Source organism: Cynocephalus volans, chromosome 12, assembly GCF_027409185.1.
Source record: "Cynocephalus volans isolate mCynVol1 chromosome 12, mCynVol1.pri, whole genome shotgun sequence".
In the NCBI taxonomy this organism is placed as follows: domain Eukaryota; kingdom Metazoa; phylum Chordata; class Mammalia; order Dermoptera; family Cynocephalidae; genus Cynocephalus; species Cynocephalus volans.
In genome coordinates, this window is record NC_084471.1 from 15,900,082 (window position 1) to 15,921,432 (window position 21,351).

The 21,351-nt window shown below is 43.2% G+C and overlaps 1 protein-coding gene across 6 annotated transcripts in view; it reads left to right on the forward strand.

Moving 5' to 3' along the window:
- The window catches only part of LARGE1 (LARGE xylosyl- and glucuronyltransferase 1), a 538,741-nt gene that overhangs the window by 222,907 nt on the left and 294,483 nt on the right, over positions 1–21,351 (forward strand). The gene's annotated exons all lie outside the window — the stretch shown is intronic.

The window sequence follows — 21,351 nt, forward strand, 5'->3', positions numbered from 1 at the left end:
TATTGAACTTGTTTTAGCTTTAATTTACTGTTCTCTAATGTGAAGAGAATACCTAATTCAAAAGCTGAGGGGACTGGTTGAGATGACTCATATGAAGCAATTAGCATCATCATCCTGCGTATAATCCTGTGGGAGGGGTGAGGTCTTGGAAGGTTCCTGTGGCAGGTCTCTCAGAATTGTGGTACCATTTACAATAGAACTACCTTGGACCAGTACTCTTCAGAGAGGACCAGTGTGCCACGGCCTTAGGTCCTGCCACGTCAGGTGGCCCGTCACCTGGACCCCTACCCTGCCCACTCTGCTCCACCCATACTGGCTTTTTTCTTGTTTTGTGGTTGCTTACTTGTTTTCCAGTTTCCCGAGTATATCAAGCTCTTTCTCACCTTAGGGTTTAGTCTTTCTGTGTTGGAAATCCCGCCCTTCCCATATTAGCCCAGTTCTTCGGTTTCTGCCTTTTCGTTCTTCAGTCCTTGGACCAAATCCCACTTTCTCGGGTGTGCCTTTCCTGAGCCAGTCCAGGTCAGGTTCTCCTCATGTTCATTTTTTAAGCAAACAGACAAATGTTCTCTCTGAGCCCCTGCCGTGTGCCAGTGAGTATGCTGGGTGCTGCAGACAGAACGGAAATCAAAAGCCTACACCGCCTCTCCTCGCATCAACCTGCAGTCAGCAGGAGAGAGGCAGTGCGAGCACACACTGGGTTTTGATTTCACTGTGATTGAGTTCTGCAGAGGAGAAGCCCATCCTGCCATGAAAGCCAGCCCATAATCTGTAGGTTAGACACGTTGGGGACATCAGGGGATGCTTCCCTGATGATGAGGATCATGGGCCCATATCTGAAGGATGAGTAGCCGTGCTCAGACGAAGAGATCCTGGAAGAGTGATCCACACAGTGGGGACAGCATGGGCAAAGGCCTGGCAGCAGGAGGAATGGACAGGACAGTGTGCTGGACCTGGGAGAGAGAGGTCATTGGGGGCTGAGTACGCACGGTCCTGGGCCATGTGAAGACTTTTATCTTTGTCCCTTGAGAAAGGAAAGCCATTGGAGGGTTTCCCATGGAGGCGGGCGGGGGTTGGGGGCACGACATGGTCAGATCAGTATTTTGCATAGATCTCACTGTGCAGAGAATGGATTCAAGTCAAGGACATTTTGCTAAATGACATACACCTGTCACAAAAGGACAAATAATGTGTGATTCTACTTAAGTGAAGTTCCTAGAGTGCTCAAATTCATAGAAACAGAAAGGATGCTGGTTGCCAGGGACTGGGGGGAGAGAGAATGGCGAGTTATTGTAGGACGGGTACAGAGTATCAGTTTTACAAGATGAAAAGAGTTCTGTGGGTGGATGGTGGGGATGTTTGTACAACAGTGTGAATGTACTTACTGCCACTGAACTGTGCCCTTTGAATAGTAGATGGAATATGTTTTTTGCATTTTACCATTATTAAAAATAATTTTTAAAAAAGAACGAACTCAAAGCGATCAATTGAAAGGCTGTTGAAGAAGTCAGGGAGTGAGACCAGCTGAGCGTTTGGGATGTGGAGGTGCTGGTGGGGCTGGGGATAACCTGGTGGATGTGAGAGGGGATGGGAAGGCAGAGTAGCTCAGACTTGACGGATTAGCCATGGTGCGGCTGGGGAGCACGGGAGGGCGTGGTGTCTAGCATGGCTCTGGGTCTCAGGCTTGCCCAGCTGGTGAGGCCATTTACTAAGACAGAGAATCTCGACACAGTCTCTCATAGCACCCATCCTTATTACACTGAAACTAAATAATGGGGCGATCGACAGTCCTCCTGATGAACTCTAAATAGCACCAGGCAGAGACCATATCTGCCTTCTTCACCAAGTGTCCCCAGCAACTGGCAAATGTCTTGCACGTAATAGGTGCTCCGTAGGTACTTGTGACATGCAGATGATTTGTCGTTTATCCAGTCTCCCTCTTCACTAACTGATTTGGTTCTTAAGCTTATTTCTAGCATTGAAGTTTTAGGGATCAATACCCAAATAATACCTAATAATACCTAATAATACCTCTCTCTTCTGTTTCTGAGTTGGGAGCAGATTGAATGACACAGGACTAGGCAGAAAGAGATCAAAATACCACTTTTTGTTCAAACCATTTGGAGAATGTCTCAGCCTGGTATTCGTATTCTCTCACCCAAACTAGATGGACTTAGCAGCATAGCAAACATCAGTTCCTCTTCCAGGGACACGTGGCACATGCTGTCTACAGGCAGACAGACCCTGAAAGAACAGGAAAGCAGGGCCAACCTAGCATGCCAGGTCCTTCACACAGACTTGCGGATCAGACAGATCACTCCTCTTCCCTGCGAAGGAGTCAGGGGCGGGAGGGGAGGTGTGTTCCTCCAAAAGAGGTGGCTTCTCCTGGAAGTCTGAGGAATGAGGTGGAGGGTTAATAGATGGAGTGGGTTTTCTTGCTCCTATTTTCAGAGGTACAGGTTTTCTAGGGGAGATCTTGAGACTGGCTGGCCATAGTCCCTGGTCCCCAAACATTTTCTGCACAGAGTAAGAGACCGAGTGTAAGTGATGTGAGTGGGGTACCTCTCTCCTTCCATGCCCTCCTTCTGGGGCAGCCTCTACAACTTCTCTCTTTTTAGTTCTTCTTTCTAAAACCCAGGAAGGACAGAGTGATTTTTGATTACCTCATTCACAGGTATTTTCTAACTTTTGGAACTGCCAGATTAATTGAGTGATACAGCTAGTGTAGCTTTAGAAAGCTTTTCTATGCCTGGTAAGAAATTCCTCTTAATTATAACATTTTAAAGGAAAAATACCTTCATGTAAGATGTTTTAGGAGATATGTTTTCAATATTCTTTACTTTATTATTAAATATGTCACACATACAGACAAGAACAGTCAGCATGCTTAAAAATCTTAAGTGATGCTTCAGAGAAATGACCACCTGCATTGTTTCTGTATGCTTGAATATATCAAACTCTTCATGAAGTTAAGCAGCTCAGATTTCACCAGGTATCTATTACTCTTTGTATCCGCAAGTTGTTTGAGGGGTTAGAGAAATAACAAAGGGTGCTGCAATAATATAGAATCAGGAAAGAAGACACTAACAGCCCACCATGTGAGGGGTAGAGGTAGAACTTAAATTCACTGTAGGTTGGCTGATTTGGGAATACGAAACACATACATAACTTTTCTTTGTAAAGTATTTACACTTTACACAAAGCTTTTACTTCACTTCTTCAGATTAGGCACAATTGCAGGCCATTCTATAGAGATCTATGATGGCTTTCATCTCACTCAGTGTGGAGACTCAGTGGTGTGGTATCCACATAATGGGTTGTGAAACACAGCCATTCTGAGAACTCAGGTGGTTTTGTACTTCCTGCAGCAGGGAAGTTTAAAAAAAAAAAAAAATCTCTTTCATGGCTCCCCCTGGCCTCACTCAGGATGATGTCCACGTTCTTTACTGTGCTTACAAGGCCCTCTGTGATCTGCTCCACCTGTCTTTCTAGCATTTTCTTTCACTAGTCCCCAGCTTGACCCAGTGCTTTAGTTGTATCAAAGTATTTCATCTTCACTGCAAACACTATTCCCTCTGGTCTCCAGCCATGGGATCCCACATTTTCTTATTTCTTGATGTACTTGGTACCTTAGTAATTTTTTCACAGTGCTCATAGGTCAGATGAAATACCTGATTGTTCTATTTATTAAGCATTTATGTCCTAATAACTTAGTAGCTGTTTGAAAATAGAACACATGTAAGTTGAAGAGGAAAATATTATTTCACTCTTAAATAACCACAGATATTTACTTACAGGATATGTACACCTGTCAGGCACTGCACAACTTCTCATACCTTGGGATCAGATTGCACTGTTGCACATGGATTTTCAACCAGTTACTGCTTTTTATCCTAGCAAGTTCCAAAAGTCCAGCTTTGCAAAAGGAATTAGTGCAGTCTAATGTCAAAATTGTGTACCTTAAGCTAGTAGTTGTGGCAGTGTCTGACAGATACTGAGAATTACTGTGCTTTGGAAATTTTAAAATATCCTGTGGTGCCCCTGATGGGTTCCCTTTGGCACCCTGTGGCACCTTGGCACACAGTTTGGGAACCATGGTTCTAAGATTTGGGGTATACTCTTTCCTCTGCTGGAACACTTCTCCCAATCCAGCTTCTTGGTGCCCAACTTTCTGATCTCAGCATGGACACAGTGAGTCCTAGAAGTTTTCCCTTCACCTTTAAGGCTGAGCAGGGTAGTGCTTTAGCATGCTGCCTCCACACACTGTCCTTTGTCCTCCTGTTTTATCTCTTTGCACTGTGATTTTGTCCTTATTTATCTTTCCCCTCACTGGACTTTTAAGTTCTCTGAGGGAAAGGGACTGTATAGTGACTGTCATATTGTAGATGCTACATAAATGTATGAATTTAATGAATGAATGAATGAGTGAATGAATAAATATTATTGGATCTTGTTCAGAATGAGCTTGTTGATTGGAGGAAATCAAAATAACTGTATCAGACAGGCAGGTTAGCAAGTACGAGGCTCTTTTCATTTCTAGGCGAATATCAGAATATCATCTTTAAAAGCCTGACCTTAAGGACATGCAGTGTCTCCTGCATCCCGTGACCTCTTGTGTTCCTTGGCTGCATACTGCAGACCTTTCTGTTTCTATATCCAAGAACAAGGCTTCATGAATTATAATCAGTGGAGGTCGTTTTGATCCTTTTGCATTTATTCATGTTGCAAGACATTGACCATATGCACAGCTCTCTGGTTCAGAAATTGTAGGTACAGCTTGTTTTAAATGTGTTTGTTCTTCTCTTTAGAGGGAAATATATTAAGGTGCCTGATGGCTAAGACTCCTGGCATACTAAAGCATTATAGAAAATACAGTTGTGCTGTAGTAATTTAATCTAGAGGTGATGGAGGCTTCGGGACTCTGGTGCAGCTCTCATCAGAGGAAAGAGAACTTGGGTTTTACACCACAGCAGGTGGGAAAGGTCTCTCCAGGCCTCATCTAGCAGATGGTGGTTGTCCAGGTGCCTATGCACTGGTTCTGTATATTTCTGGTGTCGATACTTGGAACTAATATAACATCAGAAGCCTTCTGATACAATGAATATAAAGGAAGAGAGTGGCCATTTCCTCCAGCAGGCTAAAAGAACTCAAATGGCTTTTCTGAGCTCTGTGGACATTGTTTTGCTTCAGTTTTGCCTTATCCCAATAACGTGAAGATGTTAATGCTATAATCTATCACAGATAGCTGTTTTTAGTACTAAATTAAGTAGCATGGTGCATGATATTGGCTTAATAATAGTAGTAATACTCCCAATGAAGTCCTATGTATCTTGAGAGGAATAGCATGTCCCATTCTCGCAAAATTTCCTGTTTTACTTAGGCCTTTCCAATAGGCTTTTTTAAAATGCATTTTTGAAATAGCCCTGTAAGATAAACCAAAATATTCACTCTCAGTTAATTGAGGCTCAGAGGTGTTTGATGACTTGCCTAAGGTCAACACAGCAGTGACCCTTCTGTGTCCTCCTCTGTAATGGCTCAGGGGCTGCAAGGGGAGACTTTTCTCTCCCATTCTGCAACTGTGTGGTTCTTGAAAACCTCAGTAACACAGCCTGCGGCTTCAGGACTCAGGGTCAGTGAAATGTTTCATGTGGAAGGGCAAAGGTCTGCTGAGAGGTCTGCGTAGATGCTTCAAATCTGCTTTCTCGTGACCTTTCTTTATTGTGAGGGGAGATCTGTTTCTATGCATCTTTTCACCGTATTAAAAACTTCTACAACTTCCAGAGTTTCAAAGGTGATAAGAAGCTGTAAAACGTGTACTAGAGGCAGTTTCAGGGACTGTGAAGTCGCATGGGGTGGAGGGTTTGATTCTCCTTCTCTGGACCTTCCTGGAGACCTGAGACAGTGTCTGAGGGCCTCTGGGTCTCACTAGCCTCGTGTAGAGTGGGCACAGTCACAGTTCCTTGTCCACCTGCATCAATTAACGTGCGAGATCCCTGTACTAGCACAGGCCCAGATGCTCCAAAATTGGTCTCATTATGTTCTACAACGTAAAGGAATATTATTTTTATCGAAGCACGTGGTAGGTTATTTCACAGCAGCGCTCCTGGTTTATAGGAAAAGTGACTTGACCAGTGTAACAAGAAAAATAAATAATGATTTTTGCCAAGCCTTTATGTCATGCCTAGTGTAGGAAGCCAGATGCCTCCTGTGCATTATCTCATTTGTTCTTCCCAATGACACCACGAGGGATGTTTTCAGTGAGAGATTTTTAACCCACCTCCACCAAAAACACCTCCAGTCACCAAAGATTCCTCCATTCCCACCGCACACGTGGAGTCTCCCAGCTACTTCCTAGCACCCACCGTTTGGCATTGTTGATCCCATCGGTTGAATTGTGTGCTTATTTAGCAAAAGTCATGTTAATAGATTATAAAGACTATTATGGTATATCATTACCATATAATTAAATAATGTAATCAATTGTTACATAAAGTGGTGAACTATGAAGGTGGGAAGGAGTGTTTCTATGAAAAACTAAGTTGTACATTTTAAAACAATGGCCTAAAGATAAATTGCCTTAAAAACAGATGTCAGATGAAATGTCAGCAAGACAATTTAAAAACAGGGAAACGTATAAAAAGAATTCTGTACTCTGATTAGTTTACAAATGTCTTTTTAAGTTTACCCTACATTTTAAAGAAACCCAAGCTGAAAGTGTTTTTGCAGTTTCTTTGTGGTTTATGCAAGAAAGGCAATGGAGAATTTCAGACGGCGGGCATATCCTTATAGAAAAGACCTTTGCCCCATATCAAAAGATCATCAAATGAATGCAGGTTTGTATGTTATAAATGAAAATAAAATGTTCATGGTTTTGTGCTATGGTGCTGTGTAAGAGAGTCCCATTGAATTTTTAGCCCCATTTTACAGATGAGGACATTGAGGCACAGGAAGATCACAAACTTAACCAAGTACAGAGACCCAGATTTAATAATTTATATATAATATGTGTTTTTATGCTATTGTCTGCTTCTGTCTTTGGAATGTCATGGATATAATTTTAGGCACCTTTTCTTGGACCTGGTAGCTTTCTTTTTACAGTTGGCCTATAGAGCCTATGACTGACATTGGTATTCTGAAATCTCTGTTTGTTCAAGCCATACTAAGAACAGTGACCTTGCTACGCTCCTGGGAGTGAGGGCTCTTTTCTGTTATGGCATCTGTTCCTTTGGGAGGAGAGACTTGCTGCCCCGTGACTTGCCTCCTCACAAGCCAAGATAAATGTCCTAACAGAAACAAGCCATCAGACACTTAGAATTTCATCCTGTTTGCATTTCTTTCTTGCTTGTTCTTCGAGGCTGAAGCTTCTTCATCGACAGGTGCAAAGATTGAAAAGTGTCAGGAATACATGAGGAAGATAGAAGCCTTCTTTCTGGAGAAACTCATAACTGTTCCATCATCCAGAGAGACAGCCCAGGTGTGTGTGCTGCATGTGTGGGTAATCATAACCCTTATGATGGTCATTGTGGTGGAATGCACCCTTCTCAGACCTGGAGAGAGAGAGGTCTCTTATGTGAGCTCTGGATTTCGACAAATGGCATATTTTGGGATGTGGGGTTTATTTCTGCTGAATATCTGGCTTGATTAGCATGGAGAAGCACATGCAAAGCAGGCTGGAGCCCCACCCCACCCAAATCTCCCCAGTGCTGTACAATCAGGAAGTACATTCTCCCTCCCATTGTGGCTTTGGAGGGAAGTGTGCTTTACATATGCAAATGCAAGCCCCAAGTTTCACTTAATAATTATCAGCTGGAAATTCTATTGATGAGCAGCTGAAGCTACTCATCAGGAGAGAAACGAAGTTAACCATTTCTAGGCCCCCCTGGAGAAGGCTGCTTCAGACCAGCCTCTGAATACTCTGGTGATTGCAGACAAAGCTTTCTGATTCCCCCCATTCTTCACTCCTCCTGTCTGGCTGGAGTCTGGCAGCTGAGTCTTTCTGACCCCTTTTATTATCCTGTGTGCATCTTTCCCCTGCCCCCACCTCCCTTCTGTTTCATGGGCTGCAGAGGCAGAATAAACCCATCTCTATTTGCAGCAGCAGGATTGCTTACAGCTCTAGGAATAATGGCCTCGTGTGCTCTCCTGCCTGGGCGTCCTTTAAAAAAAGACACAGGACGAGTCCTGGGCAGGGCTCCCAGGATGCCCAGATCAAGGTATCAGAAACTTGCGTCTTTTCCTGTCTCATGTTCTTTATTCTGCATTCACACTTGCACTCGGCTTCGTCTGGTAGCATATTTGGTGGCTTTGTTGGCCTCACCTGTTCTTGCTGTGCTGTGGTGGAGTTCAGTGGGCTGATAGAAATGTTATTTGGGTTCTCTGAGTATTCACCTTTCTGCAGGAACTTCCTTCCTTTTTGGATTCTTGTGCAAGCTGTCCTGCTTCTCGTCTCTCTTGCAAGTATAGCAATGGTGGCCCCACCTTCTTACATGGAATGCAACCTTGATTTCCTTGAAGGAGCTGTTCAGAGGCAGAAAGTAGAAGGCACACAGTGTTTTTGTTTTCGTTTTGGAGTCAATTAGATCTTAATTTTATTTCTATCTTTTAAAACTTTTTTTCCTACTTTTTTGCACTGTCTTGGCAAGTTACTTAAGCTTAATGAGCCTCTGTTTCTGCCTCTTTAAAATGGGGACAATAAAACCAGCCTGGAGGAATTGGGATGGTTAAATAAGATAATGTCTGAGACTCACCCAGCCAAAGTGGGTGGTCAGGAAGGGAGCTGCAATTATGATCCTCATTTGAAACTCGATTTTCATCATGAAACTGTTCCAGTAATTGCTTGTATTCACTTGTATTCTTGATTTAGTTATTCAAGACCTATTTATTGAGTGCTTACCATGGAGTTGGTCATAGGCTCTGGGGACATCATGGTGGGTGAAACAGATCCATAAAAGTCCCTATTACCATTGAACTCATATTCTATAGGTGGAGACATGCAATTAAGAAGGAATCCAAGAAATTGGTACTTGGGGAGAGTGTTGTGTTGGGTGTAATGGAGAAGAATAAACCAGGGGAGGGAAGGAGAGAAGCTCTTTGCTTCTGGGTGGGTGGGGTTGGGATTTAGAGGCTGGTTTACAGATCTTCTCTGAAGAGTGGTAGTTAAGCAGATTCCTCATTGAGACAATGAGAGCCAACAATTGCAGAGGCCCCGGGGTGGGAGAGGCTCAGTGTGTCCAAGAAGCACCTGGAAGGCCAGTGTGGTGGGCACAGAGGGAATGGAGGAGCATGTCAAGGTCGGAAAGATACTGTGGTTGAGGCCATGTAGGGTTTTGTTTTTGTATTTGGGTTTTAAGTTTGTTGGGAAGCCTTAGGAGGGGACATTTGAGCGGGATAGTGATGTGATCTGATGAGCATTTTAAAACGTCATCTGGCTAGTGAGAGGCGAGTAGATTGAGTGAAGCAGAGTTAGGTGGCTATTGCGAGCGTCCAGATACCATGCGGGGGGCTGGGATAGTGGAAGGAGGGGGGGGGAACGTTTGTCTTCAGGGTATGTTTTGCAGCTAGAGCCAACGTTCGCATATACTGCCAATGCAGTGCTTGAGGGACACCAGGGAAGAAATTCAAGGGCAAGCCCCAGATTTTTAGCCTGTTCAGTGGGAACAATAGTAATGCTCCAAAAGGGGAGCAGAAGGTTTGGGAGGTGGGAATCCAAGGCTGTCGTTTGGATATGGGGACATCAAGTGACTCCTAAGTCATCATCTTTTTCCACAGAGTGGTGGCCACATAAGAATGCCTGTTGCTTATAGACAGTGTGCTAGGCATGTGGGAGAAAAAGGTGATTCCACGTGTCCCTGAGTTCACTGGCACAGTGTCTGCCCTAAACAGGTGTTTGGTTAATATGTGATAAGGGAATGGATTGTCACAGCAGGTTGCATAAACAGCCAGGACACATGTACTAGGAGCCAAGGGAACAGATGGTCACAGCAGGTTGCATAAACAGCCAGGACACATGTACTAGGAGCCAAGGGAACGGAAGGTCACAGCAGGTTGCATAAACAGCCATGACACATGTACTAGGAGCCACTCCCTTAACCTGTATTGTGGAAGGTAGTTGGAAATCTGGTGACAGTGAGAGGGATGGAAGAACCAGCTCACTGTGGCCAGATTGGAGACAGGTTCTTAGAGGGGTTTTTGAGCCAAGTGTTGAAAGGTCAGTGGTAGTTCACCAGGTGACAAAACCTGCAAAGGAAATAGCACAAATACTTAATGCTTATTCTAATTACCAGTCCTACACCCAGGAACTTAGCATAGGGTTATTATGTGTAGGGCCTTCAGAAATTCTTGGAGGTGAAGGTCATTGTTTCACCAAGGACTCTTCACAGCCAGAAGGTGGAATCTTAAAGTGCAGGGGATTTCAACAGCAATTCCATAAAGTCCAGAAAGGCTTGAACCAGGACGTTCTCTTGACAAATCCACCCTATCATTCCCATCCTCACACTCTCTCTGAGGTCAGTCCCACAGGTGGGCCTCTACCCTGCAAGGGGCTTTTCTCTTTGGGACCAGGAATTGGGATCCTGTACTGGAGGCTCTTCCATCAAAGGCATGACTTTGGTCCCCTGTGTCTGTTAGTGCTTCCTACAGCCAAGCCCATGCTTCCTCTCAACTTGTAGGGAGAAATCCTGGCTTTGCCTCACAGTGGAGTTAAGTTGAGAGTGCTTAGTTTTATTCTTGTTGCTTTTACAAAACTGTTGGAAGCAACTTATAAAAAAAATCCCAGAAGTAGGACTTGGAAGAAAATAACAATCTGCCAAAAGTTAGAGATGGCAGGTTTTGAGCATAACATTTATTAGCACAATATTTTACCCAAACATCTATCGTGTTCTTGGTAACGTGTTATCTTTGCCAAGTGTCCGTCCTGATAATGCACTATTTCTGTCAAGCTGAACTCCTAATAAAATCTTCTATCCCCCTCTCCCCCAAATCTGTCCTGATAAAACCTCATGCTTCATTTCTGATTTCCTCCTAAGGGATGGTTTAGATTTGTCAGGAAAGGGTGAAAAAAGGAGAATATGTTCTTGGTTTTTTGGTTTTTTGGGTTTTTTTTTTTGTTTTTTTTTCCTTCTTTTCCCAATGTAGATACTTGTGGGAATTGGACTATAACTTTAATGTAAGTCAAACTGATAAAAGGAGACTGTGAAGAAGGGAAAAGAAGAAAGAGGAGGATAATCATTTATAGGCAAGGGGATGTCTAGGCAGGCTTTTGCTTGTTTTCTCTTGTTTTTAATTTACAATTGAGCAGAGGATGATAGCATTGATTTAGGTGACATGGCAGTTTACAGCAAAAGGATGCTATTGAAGGAAATAACCACATTCACAAAAATACTTCTTTTGAAATGTGTCAGAACATTCTGTATGACAGCTACTCATGCCCTTGGTTGGCTCTGTAGAAATTGCTAACTTTAACACATGCAAATCCAGAGCCCTACTTGTCTTTGGTAACTAGCTCTTCCTATTGCCGTCCTTCCCAAACCCTTCCTTTCAGTGTCTCATCCAGTCCGACTACAGAGTGAAGACTGCAGGCTAGGGTTGGACCCTCCTGGTGAAGTGTGGCCTGCATGCAACATGACATCCACAGAAGGTCGTGCGAGGAGTGGGAGGTTTATCTGCAGGGTACTGGCTTTTTCTCAAAGTCACTTGACTGCAGGGGAGATGAGGCATGTCAGAGGCCCCGAGAACATGGAGCAAATTGAGTCAGTCTTCACACCAGAGCTCCTGAAAGGACCACAGATGGGATGAGGGGCTTCACTCCATGTTAATCCTCACTTACGTGCAATAGAGGGGAAGAGCACTTTTGCTCAGAGTTGGCATGTGCATAGAGTTGGCATGTGCATAGAGTTGGCATGTGCATAGAGTTGGCATGTGCATAGAGTTGGCATGTGCATAGTTTCAGGTACAATAGTCAGGTAAGCACACTGACCGCCATCACTGACATAAAGCATAAAGAACACTCTCTAGGCTTTCAGTCATGTTTCACGTTCAGTCCTCCTGCTGTCCCAGGGCATCTGTGAGACTGCTGACCTCCAAACACAGAAGGACACTGAAGTCTGAGTGGGTTATTTGGTAGTCCCCTTCCCTCCCTACGAGAGCAAAGCCCCTATAGTTCAGTTCTGATGCGGTACAATTAAAGACACACTCATGATGTAAAGTAATCATTCATTTGGAACCTTTTTTATACGATTCCCCAGGTCTTTTCCATAAATTTGAATTTCTCATGGATGTTTCACCCCTGAAATCAGATGATCACAGCACTAGAGGCACTGAGAGGGCCAAGGAGCAGGGGGGAAGGAGCCAGGGCTTTACTGGTTTGTTTGGAGGCCTGAAGCAGCTGCCATTGAAATCTTTCGTCCTTCTGTAATCCAAAGCAGACCTTATAGTCAATACTCAATACTCTCCATTAAAAAAAAAAAAAAAAAAAAATCAAAAAAACCCTTTTTGGTAAATGAATATGGCGACCAAGAATGACAATTTGAGGTTTATGGTGAGTATGGATTCACATACTGAGAAAAGGGTCGTGTTTTCAACATCCTTAGTGGGATGAATGCAAAATAAAATTTAAATCCTTTGCTAAACAGTCATCCTATGTAGCTCTCTTGATTTGAACAGATTTTAATTATCAAAAAAAGGTCAAATTTGATTTAAAATGTTTACTCTAAAATACAATCCTCAGCACATGCGATTTGCCACTCTTGGAACATACTCGTGGGAGTTTATAAGGACTATGAATATTTCATATAAAATAACATATTTATTGCAAAGATTTTAAAAACACTAGATCAGTGGAAAACATGAAATTTAAGAAGAAATTCTATAATATTTCAGCAACTGATTCCATAGTAAAGCCACATTGGTGATGCCCAGTTTACGCTTTGCAAAGGGTAAGATTATCATGCTTGTTTAGCTTTTAGTTTTGATGAATCTACCAGCAAAGGGGATTGTGTTTGACTGTTGCCTATGTATGAATTAGGGTTCAGGAAAGAGTGGAAGAGGAAAGGCTGCTTCCCACACTCAATCACTGGAAACCCCATTAAAGCTGGTGGTATCTTTGAGGTTAAGTAAAAAGTGACTGAAATTAGGTTAGGTGGGAACAGAGGATGATCAAAGATGATTGGAATATAAATTTATTGTGCTCTCACACACCGGTTGATTTTCCAGATTTGGGATGAAATATCTACTTTCTAGGATGTACTGTTATCATTACCCTCCAATAGCTGCTTTCTAAACCACCTGGTGATCTAAGACAAGACCTTGGCCCTGCTGTGAAGTCATTTAGTTATAAAGGAAATAGAGCACTAGACACATTATCCTTTCCCTTTTTTGGTGACAATTTGAATGCTACTAACAGAGCCCTTCTGTCCATACTTAGACTCCTTTGGACATCAAGGAATTGGCCATGTTTAGAAGCAGGAAGACTCTGTTACCCCACTATGACAATAGTAGTTTGAAAGACCAACTGCCTCAAACTTTCAGAACTAAAGATATTTAGCAAAAAATATTTGAAGCTTTGAAATCATTGTAAGGGGCAAAAACTGACCTCACCGCTCATTAGGGCACACTTCAAGCATTTATAGCCAAAACCGAAGTATGGATCAGCAAATTGGTGCTAAAAATGTCTTCATTTTCTTGACTTAATGAAGCTCTTTAAGACAAGGTTCTTGAAAATAATTTCACGAAGGAAAAAAGTCAGAACTCATTCCGTCTATTATGATGAAGCCAATTCAGGCTTCTTTCCCTCTCATTGTGGTTGCAAAATCTTTTTAGAAGCTCACGAGGAGCTCTAACTGTTGTTTCGTCTTTGCCAGGAGATCTCCAAGGCCTTTGCTGGAACTCAAGTTTGCTTTGGTTGCCAAAGATAACTTCCAGAAAATCGCTTCTGGGGATTTTTGGGTAAAACATTCCCTGTTTACTCCATAATAAGTGAGCAGCCTGTGCATGTCATCATCACTGTATTCCTTCTCCCAGCAAATCTGATGCCACACTCCCAGAACCTAAGAAAATAGCTCAGCCCAGCGTCTCACTCAGACTTACAAGCTGCCTAGAATGGAAAAAAGATGACACTTCAGCAGACTAGATGTCATGTGGACATCCAGAGATGCTCCCCCCCAAAATGAAAGTTTTTAAATGTGAGACTTTTAAGATCAAACTGAGTTTTCTAAATTTTTCTAAAATGACTTTGAACAAAATATTTATCTTGAAATTTCAAATGGCATTGGAGGAGGGTGTGAAAGTTTTCTGTTAATTAGAAGGGCATTGGGTTAAAAAAAATTACAAAATAATGAAGACAGCCTCATGTGGAAGATGAGAAATTGAAAAATTTGTTGGAATGCAGTGACCTGTTACTGGTCAAGAGAGGGGAGTTTGGAGCCAGAGAAGGTGGACAGTCAGGCAGCTGGAGTACTAGGTCTCTGCTTTTGAAAGAGATGCTCATGCAGGAAGGAGGGAGATAGGAGCAAAACAGGCCCTGTGCTTAGAGGAGCTAGTATACCGGGCAGTCAGGAAATCAGGAAGGTCCTTGGTTGCATGATGGGTATTGCTCTAAGAATACAGTAGAGGCTTAGACAAGGGAACTGGGACCCAAGGTTAAAGTAGTACTGCAGTTAAGTGTGGCTGTGCTCAGCCTCCTTTGCATCTAAGCCAGAGAATCTGGAGAAATGCCTAAGCCAGCATTTCTCAACCTTGACTATACATGAGAACCCCATAGGAGTGGCTGCTTTTAAAAATGCTGATAATTAGACCCCCACCTCCAGAGATTCTGGGCTAATCCATCTGGGGTGGGGCCTGTGCACCTCCATTTTTAAATTTTTTTTTTTTTTTTTTTAGCTTCCGAAGTGACTGTAATGGTAGCCAGGATTGAGAACCACTGGCCTAAGGTACCAGGGGATGAAGCAGGAGCAACAACCACCACAATTAGGTTAGACTTGGTTGTAGAAGGGTGAACAGGAGACATTCTGGTTTGGTGCAAGAAGAGCCATTGATCTGGAGCCAGTGAGCCTGGGTTCAGGACTCTGCCTCAGCCATTTGCTGCTGGGATGACATTGAACAAGTCAAATCATAGGTCCGTTTCTCATTTTTTTCCATTGGCCAAATAGTGAGAACACCCACTTCATCACAGTGTTGTATAATTTAAAGTGAGGTGGCATATACATAGCATCTAAGCACTGGATGTGTACTCAGTAGGAACTGATCGAGTGTTTGTTGAGTTTGATAGATGATGTTGGGGTAGATGGAGTTGCTTCTCCGTGTTGTCACACTGAAAATGCGGTGGGAATAGGATGGAAGAATAGGTGCCTGGTACCTGTGAGTGAGGCGGACAGGAACAGGGAGAGATTGGAGGTAGGGGGACTAACCAAGGAGACCAATGTAATGTTTTAGGACAAAGGTCCACAACTGTGGTCAAGTTTGGCTCACCACGTGTTGTTGTAAGTAAAGTTTTATTGGCATGCGCCGTACCCATTTGTTAATGTATTTCCGTGGCTGCGTTTATGCGACCATGGCAGAGGTGAGTACTTGTAACAGAGATGACATGGCCTGCAAAGTAAAACATATTTACTCTCTGGGTGTTTACAGGAAAAGTTTGATGACCCTTGTTTCAGGATAAGATGAAAAGGCTTGGCCTGGGATGAGGTGTTTGAAATAAAATGAGAAGAGCAAGTGCTTCAAACATCAGAAGGAAGAATTGGCAAGCCTTCGTGACAGATTGTACGTAGGGAGATTCTGCCATATAAAGGTGAGGGAGGTAGTGTCTTTATCTCGGGCAGAATGTTGCAGGACGACAGCTTTCCTGAAATCTGATGATGAATGTGAGATTTCAGTTTCCTAGACTAGAAAGGTCTGGGTCTGTCCCTCCTGGCAGGGCCTGAGCCCCTGTGTGGGGCCGATCCAGGTCCTGGCCCCTGCCTCTGTTAGTAAGCCCCACAGTCTATCCATTTTTAAATGGTGTATACCACCCACAGTACTCAATGCCACACTCCGGAGAGATCCAGAGACGTTCGACACCCACAAATGGGCTGAGATTATCACTTAGGACATTTTGGATGGAAGTCCCTGTACTCTGTTGCTGCACCACATGGAGCTTGATTGTCAATTTACTTTCTTTGTTCTGAATCTTAGATGTTTTGGTTCCTAATTTTGACCATTCATCAAGTGGATTCAGAAGTTCAAATTTGATGATAAAATCATGTTTGTTGAGAAGTTTTGGAGGGTGGGGAAGATTAGATGGTGTAAGCTAAGGTTTTCGATAATGTCTTGTTTGACATTTTAAACTCAAAGTGGGCAGATCAACAAATATACACATTACGGGACAGAAAGGTACCCTGTGTGTATAAATAGAATGTGTATATCTGAAAAATAGAAACCTGGAAGGAGAAGTAATAGAGGAGCAAGAATAAAGAGGCTTTATAAACAAGGGATTCTATCCACTGCTGCCTGTACCTGTCCTGCTTCTGGTTTAGTGGGGTATGTCTGGGAGAGACGGGGAATTTGAGTATCTACTCTGCTTAGGCCTGCTGCTGGGTATCGATGCACCCGTCCCCCCACCCACATACACACACCTGTGGTCTCCATTTTACATATAGTGATGCCAAGTCACAGAAAAGTTAAGTGCTTTGTCTAAGGTTATTTATTAGTAGGTGGAAAAACCATAATCCAAACTCAGCTCATTCTTTTTCCAAATGCCATGTTCTTACTGCTCTACTTGCTTTTCTTGGTTATCTCTCCCTCTTCCCCTGGCATTTAATATTATAATGAGGTCTCTTTTTAAATAACTGGTAGTTTAAGATGTGCTAAACTTATTTTTCATGCTTTTTTTTTTTCCTCCCTAGATGTCAGTTCTTCCTTTCCTCTCTTCTTCAAATGTTTTTTTAAGTACAGGAAGGATGTCCTGTGGATAAGACACTGGGTATCAGGCAGTGCCACTCAAAGCGTGATCCACAGACCATTGCTGGTCTCTGCATTAGTCAGGGTTCTCCAGAAACAGAACCAATAGGGGGTGTGTGCGTGTGTATTCATGTGCACACATATATGTGTGTGTATATATATGAGGGGTCTTCAAAGAGTTCTGGAAAGATTTGTATTATCTTTTAATTCTATCTTTCCATGGACTTTTGAAGTACCCTCATATTTATACACATATGCTTATTATAAGGACCTGGCTTACATGATGATGGAAGCTGATAAGTCCCAAGATCTTGAGGGTGAGTGGGCAAGCTGGGGACCCAGGAGAGCTGATAGGGTCGTTCCAGTCCTAGTTCGAAGGCATGAGAACCAGCAGAGCTGACGGTGTAGTTCCAGTCCAAATGCCAGCAGGCTTGAGATCCAGGAAATGCTGATGTTTCAGTTTGAGTCCGAAGGCAATAAAAGCTGATGTCCTGGTTCACAGGCAGTCAGGCAGGAGAGATTCTCTTTTACTCAGGGATGGTCAGCCTTTTTGTTCTATTCAGGCTATCAACTGATTGGATGATACCCACTCACTTTGAGGAAGGCTATCTGCTTTACTCAGTGTAACAATTTAAATGTTAATCTCATTCAAGAACACCTTCACAGAAACACCCAGAATAATATTTGACCAAACATCTGGGTATCCCATGGCCCCATCAAGTTGCTCTTTAAAATTAACCCGCACAGTTCCCAAACTGTCAGTGGTCTGCAAAAAGATACATCTGGAACTTGAACTAGATATTTAGAAATTTCCAGGGCGATTGTGCTTTGTGGCAGTATCAAGCATGTGATCAGTAGACTTGTCTTGATGAACAGGGTAGAGACCAATTTGTTGAATTCAAGTGAGGAGTTACATGTGGGGCAAGCTCTATACTAGCCATGTGTGTTAGGGCCAAATTTTTGTCCAGGATGGATAGGGTGGGAGGGGAAAGCTGATTCTTTACCACTGATAGTTTGAGAAATACCTGGGGTGGGCACAGCAGTCTACTACTGTTTACACAGTCCATCAAATCCAATGTGATGGGTTTTACGATGATGACCTGTACACAAAGCTTGAGCAGTATCCCTGGGAATGACCAGAGCCCATAAGACATGACAGAAAGGTGTAGACCACATCTAAGGGGGTCCGTCCTTTCACTGTCCTAACTCTCTCCCCCAATTCCACTCCCACAGGGTCAGAAGAAGCCTGAATAAAGAGGTCAGGAGCCAGAGAAATGAATAGGATAGGAATAAAAGCAAGAGTCGGGATGGATAAAATTAGAATGAGCTGTGTAAGGGGCCCGGCAACAGGGCCCACGTGTGTTAACTTCTGATCATGCAGCCTTGGGATCAGATGGACACAGACCACAGACAGAGCTGAGAGGGGCCTCTGGGCTCCTTTCCAGTGGCCTCCTGATTAGAAGGGGAAACTGGACAGCTCAAGATAATGTGCCTTTAAAACAGTTAAAACAGACAAACCAGAAATAACAATTCTGACATTTATGGAGCACTTCTTACATGCCAGGCACTGGGCACTGTATGAGTATTATTTTTTTCAGCCTTGGTGCCTCTTGCTGAGGCCTGACACTTATTATTTTGTGTGTCTTCATTGGTGACAAATCTATAGAGTTTTAAAAGTGGGAAAACCCCTGCAAGTCTTTGAGAACTTAAGTTTAGTTAAAAACATTTGGGGTCTAGCAGGGTAGAAATGGACACAGGACGTTGATAGCATTTCCCGTAAGCCCATGATTAAAGAATTATAATTTATATAAAAATATAATTGACATAAATGTGTAAAACATGGGGCTTTTGGAAGGGGATCTAGAGGAAGTGAGCAAGCCTCATGGTGAAGCCTCCTGCACCTCTCTGTTGCTTGCGAGTGAATCTTCACCTGGCTAAGGCTGAGGGCAAGGTCAGAGCTGCCACGTATCAGAGTACTTACCAAGGGAAGCCAAGGTTTGTTCATTGCTTGCTCCCATGTACCGCTTATAGAACAGCCCTGTGTTCAGAAAATTACAGCCTTTAACACCTTCATTTACATCATCTACTCGTTTTTCCCATAATATCACCTACCTTCTTCTGGAGGGGGTTGCAGGAACTCATTCATACCAAGTTCCTCCCAGGGAGAGGCTGGTGCTTTGTATTCTGGTATCTTACTTAAGCCTCCACCCACTCTTGCTAGGTTAGCATTTATGTTCCCATTTCACAGAAGAGAAAACAAGCTGAGTGTTGAAGCAGCCGTCCAAAGAACAAATTCACAGGTATTGTTTGTTGTTAAATTTTCTAGAGACCCTGGGACCCCGGTGGGTTTCCAGAGCTTCTTGGGTTCCTGCCCAAATACTCCAAAGTTCTTTCATGAGAAAGAAGACTCCTTCAGGCCCCCGAGCACCTGTTCCTCTAAATCAGCACATAAATGCATGGACGAGTGCAGAATCACAGATACCTTGTTTTCAGTCAGGCTGCAACACAGAACAGGGCTTAAACTTTTAGTCTTAGCTTCCTCATGTGCAATGGGGTAACTATTGCCACCTCCTTGTGTGTGATAACAACCTGAGACATTGTCAGTGTGAGCTCCCTGCGTAGCATGCTGCAGATCCCTAACAGGCACTACATGAAGCCTAACTCTGCCCTCTGATGGAAGCTACATGTTCGTCTTTACTCACCCCCGCTTGAAGGGTCGATGGTAGCTGGGAAAACACAATTGCTATTAGCTGCCTATTCTTTTTCATTCTTGGTGGAACTAATTTGGTTTTATGAAATAGGGAGACAGGTTTCAAAAGCTTGGATCGGAGCTTGTAATTGGCCAGCTCGGTGACAATACAGCCCTCATCAACCTGTGATTTCATGTCCCCCACAGATCCTGCCTGGGCCTTTGATGTGGTCCTGGGCAGTGGAATTCAGTGAGTCATATTTGTTACATTGATAGGAGAGGACCAGGAGCTTGGGCATTTAACCCTGAGGTGATTAAGAAGAAAAAAGAAGTCGTATTTGTTAAGGCCCAACGATACATCAAAAAGCCGCGGGCAGAGGCCATCAGAGCACAGGCAGCCCAGGTGAATCGCGCAGGGTGTAATTCATCACGCTCTTTGATCCTCAAATTTGTGAGTCACAGAGGCTCTCTGGGACAGTTTGGAAGCTCAGTGGGGTCTGGACAAGTAGGAGAAAAACTCAAAGTATGGAAAAAGAGGAGTGCTTTTTTGACCGGTGGCTGAGAAAGGGTAATTTTCTAGAGATGTGATTTTTTTGCTTGGTAGCCCTGAGGTGGCCGCCAGTGTAGTTGGATCCTGGGATTTCTGCAGAGTGGAAACAGAAAGAAGTGACAGCTTTGGGTATGTCTTGCATTACTAGGGCTCCTCAACAGTAAGCGCTCATTGAGCACCTACTATATACAAGGTGATAAGGATAAGGATGCTAAGTAAGTATCCTTGGAAGATGGGGTATTTACATTAATAAAAATTTTAAAAACCTTTGGTTCTCTGAATAGCCCATATGAAAGTACATTCACGTGGACAGTGCACAGGCTCAGGCATAATAGAGACTTGGGTGTGAATTGTGACACCACCATTCTTGTTGTGTGACTTTGAGAGACCTACTTATCCTTTCTGTGCCTCGGTTTCTCTTACAGGATTGTACAATTGTTCCATGGAGCGTTGCTCGCACTCAGTTTAGTGGCAGCTGTTTTTCTGGGAAAATCTTGAGATTGCTCATGCTCACACTTTCTTTTCCTTGCTGCATTAATTATTTTATTCTCTTGGCATTGATTCATGCATCCACCCTTCCAGTATTTATCAGATATTATGATATGTTACCACAAAGACAAGTAAGGCCCAGCCTTTGCCCTCACTGAACTCCCAGTCTTTCTAAGAAACATTTAGTGAAACAGTTTACCAAATACAGTATGGCAGATACATATTTTCATAACACTATGTACAGATTACTGTTGGAATATACTGAAAGATATTTTGTCTGAATATGGAGGTGATGCTTTCAAAACAGGGTTTTGAAGAATGGATAAGAGTTCATACAGGAAAAGCTCCATAAACTTAGTCATTATTATTTTTTTCTAGTTCTTTTTTCTCCCCAATCTGCCTCTTCATATTCATAATGCTTTATAGTTAAGAATGTCTAGGGCCGACCCCGTGGCGCACTCGGGAGGGTGCGGCGCTGGGAGTGCAGCAGTGCTCCCGCCGCGGGTTCGGATCCTATATAAGGATGGCCGGGGTTCTCACTGGCTGAGCGCGGTGCGGCCGGTCACAAAAAGACAAAAAAAAAAAAATAGAAATAATAAAATGGTTAACTTTAAAAAAGAAAAGAAAGTCTACATAGAAACATGCCAAGCAGGGAGAGGAAGACAGTGCACTTAATTAGGAACAATTATATTATGAT